Below are 6503 nucleotides of genomic sequence, written 5' to 3' on the forward strand. Positions count from 1 at the left end.
GCACACAGGGCTCCACTCGGAGATAACAAGCAGATGGCCGCCAGCCAACACTGCACTTTGCTTTAATCACTTTGTGGTGCACGGTGTCCTCGACTCCAAAACCTCGTTCCTCAGCTTCCAATGTCAGCTTCAGCAAGGAGCTCCATTTGAGAGGCAAGCACCCTCTGCTGACTGGCTTCTAACCCAGCCCGTCTTCCCAGTTCCTCTCTTGGTTGAGGCTCCTTCAGGTTTGGTAAGTTTAAGACCCGCACCATGGACTGGACCTGGCAAATATGTTGATATTTAACAGCTAGATAGCATGCTAAGCTATAACATGTTCCATAGATAACACTGATAATTACTGGTGTCAGGCATTGTGCTAAGGTCTTGACTAGTTTAATCATTCAACTGTCTTACTAACCATCTGAGACTTGGGGGGAGAAAAGGGGAGGACCTAATGCTTGTGCATGTATTATAAATAAAGACAGGCTCAGCTAAGTGATTTAGCCAAGGTCCCACAGTTAGTGGCAAAAAAGGAATTTGAGCCCCGTCTACCTATCCTTTAATTCCATATTCTATTTTTTGTTGTTGTTAATCCGCATCCAAGGATATTTTTTCCATTGATTTTTTTAATAGAGAGAATGGAAGGGTAGATGGAGGGAGGAAGAGAGAGGGGAGAGGCAGAGGGAGAGAAGGAAAGAGAGAGAAAGAAGGTGGAAGAGAAGGAAGGAGGGAGAGAGAGTGAACCAGGGCTTGGGGTGGGAAATGGAGCTGGAGTGGGGATCTGGGAGGGTATAGGTTAAGAGAAAAATTCCAGAAGAGGTGGTTTATGCAAAGACAAGAAGGTAAAAAACCTCAGGACTTTTGATGGAACCTATTGGGCATGTGTCTGAAATTCATACCATGAAAGTCACCCCAGAACTTTATATCTTTTCATTTAATGTTTTAAAGTAGGTAATATAGTCATGGTTCAAAATTAAAAAATAAAAGAGTACCTATTTCAAAAGCATGTGTCCACACCTATGTCCCCCTTCCCTGCCGGAAACCAATCATTGTTTCTGTACCTTTTTTGGAGCAATTCTTAAGCCCCTGCTCTTCCCCATCCTCCCTACCCACATCTCCATCCCCAGGTAACTGCTTATAACAGGCTGCTGTTCCTTGTGCAAGCACAAGCCAACACCACTACATACACACAGGATTCCAGACCTTCTGAAGATGCACATAGTTTTACACTATATTTCTTGGGAGAGGTAAAACATGATACATTTTAACACCCAAAAGAATGATTTTCTTGGATTATTATTACAGTTAGCCTTCAAGCATGGAGTGTCTTCGACATACCACTCCATCTAGCGGTCACAATTTCATTTTATAGATGAAGAGAAGTAACAGGACAAGTAACTTGCCAAGTTCAGACAGCTAGTGAGTGGTAGAACCAGGGCACAGCCCCCATCTGCCACATCCTGTTTTGGAGCGGAACCCTGCCATTTACCTAACTACGTGAGCTAGAAATCTGAGTCTCCCTTGCTGCATGTATCCATCACCTGCCTGAAACATCCAGGGACAGGAAAGCCCAGACTTTAATTTGTAATCTAGTCTAATTGAGGAAGGCTTTCGTTGTTGGAACTTCTGGTCATAATCACAATGGATCACATGTCGACGTTTATTTTACATCAGCTTCTTAGTAGATTAGGGGCTGTTTCTTAAATAGTTTATGTACCTGGTATAGTTGATTGTCATAAAGAAGTGATGTGAGGAATAAATTGAGATGAAATGATTCTTATAGCCATTATATGTAGTCTCTTCCAGAACCATACTATTGAACCATGCTGTCATGTCCAGCTAACAATCAGGACGAAGAATGAAATATTAGGGCCCCCAAACAGAAAGCCAAAGACCACCTCTGAGAACTGGGCTCAGCATATGCTCCATAAGCAGCAGCTAAATTTAACTGAATTCCCAAGGGCCCTGAAAGCCCTCTAATATTAGCCATCCTGTGGAATGAGCGATGGCTGGGGTGTCGCCATGCCTGAAGGACACAGACACATGGAGTGGCAGTGGGCGGGGGGGAGAAGTAGGACTTTGTATTCTGGCCCCCCTTTGTTCCACAGCTCACTGGGCAGCCAGAGGACCGTAGGAGAAAAGTGCTGTGTCTCTCCGGTAATGGCTGAGCATGGTAATGAAAGGGGCCTGAAGGGCGGATCAGCAGGAGCTATTGAAGCAGTATCTTGGGAAAAGTGTCCTTTTGTGAATGTCATGGCTTTCTTGCTAACAGGTAGCATTTATAGCCCCAAACCGGTACAATCAGAACTCCAGTCTTCAGCACCTTCTATCTGTGTAGCCACCGTTAGTGCTTTTCCAGTAGTTCCAAGTATTTGGTAGTTATTGCTTCATGATATCTTTTTTTTTTTTAATACATTTTATTGATTATTTTTACAGAGAGGAAGAGAGAGGGATAGAGAGTTAGAAACATCGATGAGAGAGAATCATCAATCAGCTGCCTCCTGCACACCCGCTACTGGGGACGTGCCCGCAACCAAGCCACATGCCCTTGACCAGAATCGAACCTGGGACCCTCAGTCCGCAGGCCGATGCTCCATCCACTGAGCCAAACCGGTTTCGGCTGTTTCGTGATATCTTAAAAACTTCAGAAATACTGTTACCGGGAGGGAAAAGGAGTTTCAAGAGATCTAAGGGTTCTGGTGAGCCCGTGGGGCCAGTCACTGGCTGCTGAGGTTCATGGGATTTCCTGGGTGTCCAGGAACTGTGGAGTCCTGAGAGCCTCCTGCTGTGAGGGTGAAGACTGTGCCCTTCTCTTCAGCCAACAGCCATGCACGCACTCATTCATTCATTCATTCATTCAGTAATCATGAACCAGGGGTCTTTTGAGGGGATAGGGGAAGACGAGGGTCCTAATATAAGATGACAGGAGATTTGACTTTGGGTGGTGGGCACAGGGTGCAATGTACAGATCTTGTACCATAGAAACCCACACGTGAAACCTGCATGTTCATGTTGACCAATGTCAGCCCAATCAATTTAATAAATTAAATTTTTAAAAGGCCTTTTGTGTGCCGGGTACAATACGAAGCACTTGGGAAAGAAGGAAGTTTTAAAGGAAAATAATAGGATAGTTATCACTTTAAAGGGGGCAGGAAGCCAGGCTGGAGACATGTGTCCACAGGAAGAGCAGTCAGTCACAGCCTTTACAAAGAGTAGCCCTCGACAGAGCAAGGAGAGGTTCTCTTGAGTTCCCTGGCAGAGAACAAACAATCGCATGACTTAACCAAGCTCACACATGTCACTGAAGCTGCCTGTAACCCAGCCCTGAGCGCCTTCCGACACCCTGAGCCTAGCCCAGGGAACTCAAGCTTGGGAAGGAAACATATCCGGAATTAAACCCTGGGTTTATCTTTAATTAACTTAGAACTAAACCCAAGTTTTCTCATGTGAAAAAAAAAATGGACTAAAAAGCACTCATGGGAAAATGAGGTTATTAAGATTAAAATATGTGCCCTGGTTTCCATTTCCAACAAAATGGAGTAACAGGGACCAGATTTTCTCTCCTCACTTGGAACAATTGAAATCCAAGACTAAGTAGAGGAAACTATGGTTTCCAAGACATTGGATGGCGGGCAATAAAGGACAAAGAGCCCTGAGAGATGAGGCCGATGGGGAGAGCCTGTGACTGACCAGCTCACCGCCCTAAGGGAGCTTCCTGGTCAACAAGGAGCTGAACACACACAGGTAGGAGTCCAGAGAGATCAAGGCACCTGGGTTTGCAGGCCTAGTTCCCCTCCCGTACTCCAGGGAGGACTGTAAGGATTAGGGGAAGTTACCCATCCCCTAAGGGCTCCCACAATCAGGACAGTTCTTTCATCCCCAGAGGACATGAAAGAACTGGGTAGAGCACTCAGAATTCTTCCTAGGCAGCGGGGCAAAATTAACCTTCCACTGAGCACCGCACAGTATTTCTGACTGAACTAAAGATATCTGGAGGGGGCATGTGGCCCAGAGGCCATCGCATCTCTGGTTCTGTGGACTGAGCAGCACAGACAAAACCCTTTAAGGCCGTGTATGCCTGTCCTGGGGCTACTGAAAAAATATTACTGCAAATGAGGTGGCTTAAAGCAACAGAAAATGCTTCTCCCCCAATTATGGAGGCCAGGAATCCTCAAAGTCCTGTCTTTGGATTTAGGGCTGCCTTAATCCAGGATGATCTTATCTTGGGCTCCTTAACTTAATTACATCTGCAAAGATCCCCCCCCCCTTTTTTTTTTTTTTTTGCCTAAGAAAAGTCACATTTACAGATTCCAGGGGTTAGGATGTAGCTATTTCTTTGGGGTGGAGGTGTTACTTTTCAACCCAACTACAGGCAGGCTTGCATTATTAATATGTATATGTGTATGTGTGTGTATCCATTAATTTGATCAAAAATCATTTTGCCAAGCTTTCCTGTGTTGACTGTTTACTATGACAGAAATGACTTAGATTTTTACAGAAAGCTGGACCTGCCGCAACAGGCCCAGAGGCACGTACGTTACATTTTTATTTCTTATATGCTTTCTAGATCTAAGCTCCTTCAAATCCCATGAGCTTATCTCATTGCTTTATTTCCTGCCATTGTTTCTAAAATGAGGGACGCGAAACAAAAGGGTCTGTGCCTCCACGCTGTGCTCCACCATCGGGAACCTCCTTCCCTAGAGAAAACCGTTCTCTCCACACCCATCGGAGGATAAAAGGTGGTAGGGAATGAGAGGTCTGGGTAGAGTACTGGGTGAAGAGAGAGAAAAATGGGCAAAGAGGGGGAAAAGCAGGAAATACAGTTCAGGTGAAACAGCTTCTTGAACGAAGTCCCTTTCCCATCAGGAATCTTCCAGATGCCGCAGAACTTAAACGTGGTTTCTAGTGCCACCTACTGGGAAGTATGGGAACCAGCTCAGACCTGAGCTAGAAAAACCACCTGCATCCAGGCCTTCAATCCCTGTAAGGGGGCAGGTTTTACTGAGACTGGCCACCTTCCTGTCTGTTCTGAGGAGCTGAGCTGACCCCGGTTCCTCACACTCTCGGCACATACGCTTCCAGAACTCATCCCTGTGCTGCAATTCGCCCCCCGAGCTCAGCACTAACATCAGGGGCCCTGGTCCTTTCCTCTTTCTATTCTCAGCATGAGCATGGAATCTGGCACAGAGCACTCTCTCAAAAAAAAAAAAAAAAATTCTATTAAAAAAAAAAAAAGTAAGAATTCTATTTCTTGCCGAAACCAGTTTGGCTCAGTGGTAGAGCGTCGGTCTGCGGACTGAAAGGTCCCGGGTTCGATTGCGGTCAAGGGCATGTACATTGGTTGCGGGCACATGGGGATGTGCAAGAGGCAGCTGGTCGATGTTTCTCTTTCATCGACGTTTCTAGCTCTCTATTTCTCTCCCTTCCTCTCTGTAAAAAAATCAATAAAATACATTTTTAAATTAAAAATAAATAAAAAGAATTCTATTTCTTATCAGCAGTTACCTGTTAGCAAATGTACAGAAACCAAATGGCAAGACAAGGTGGAAACTGGATGTTCTAGCACCATGGTCAGCAAACTGCGGCTCTTGAGCCACATGCGACTCTCTGGCCCCTTGAGTGTGGCTCTTCCATAAAATACGATGGCCTGGGCCAGTCTATTTAGAAGAAATGGTGTTAGAAGTAGTTTAAGTTTAAAAAAATTTGGCTCTCAAAAGAAATTTCAATCGTTGTGCTGTTGATGTTTGGCTCTGTTGACTAATGAGTTTGCCAACCACTGGCCTAGGGTTTACTGGGCTACAGTCCTCAGAGGTACACCGAGGCCGTTACAGTGGGAGCGGCGCTGCGTGCTCCATAGAAGAAGTCACCAGTGCAGCAGGCTGACCCCTCACATACCATCCTCTACCCAGAGGGCAAGGAGCTGGGATGTGTGAGTGGATAGGTGTGTGAAGAAAACGTGCACATTGGCTTCTGACCCCAGTTCCTGACTCAGAGCTCCTAAATTTCTCTGATTTCTTGTGTGAGAATAGCAACCTTTGCTCTAATGAGGTCCTGGGTGGGGTCCTGGATGGGAGCGAGTAACCAGAAAGGCCGTGGTTACACACTGGGAGCCTTCAGCCCCACGCCCCACCCACTGGGAAAGGGAAGGGCTGGAAATTGAGTTATTAATCCATCATGCCTACACGAGGAAGCCTCCATAAGAATCTCAAGAGCGCAAGGTTCTGAGAGCTTTCGGGTGGGCGAACACAAGGTGCTGGGAGGATGGCGTGCCCACAGAGGGCAGGAAGCTCCCACCCTGTATGCACACCCAGCCCTGAGCATCTCTGGGCTGTTCCCAAATTGTGTCCTTTTATAATAAACTGGTGATCAGGGCGAACAGTTTTTTTCCTGAGTTCTGTGAGCTGCTCTGGCAAATTACCAAACCTGAGAAGGGCACCTACGGGGAACCTGCTCTGTCCACAGTGTGCTGGCCCGGAGTTGAGATTGTTCCTGCCGAGCCGACAGAAGGACAGAGCAAAGGC

This window comes from Pipistrellus kuhlii, unplaced genomic scaffold (assembly GCF_014108245.1).
Source record: "Pipistrellus kuhlii isolate mPipKuh1 unplaced genomic scaffold, mPipKuh1.p scaffold_m20_p_18, whole genome shotgun sequence".
Taxonomy (NCBI): Eukaryota; Metazoa; Chordata; class Mammalia; order Chiroptera; family Vespertilionidae; genus Pipistrellus; species Pipistrellus kuhlii.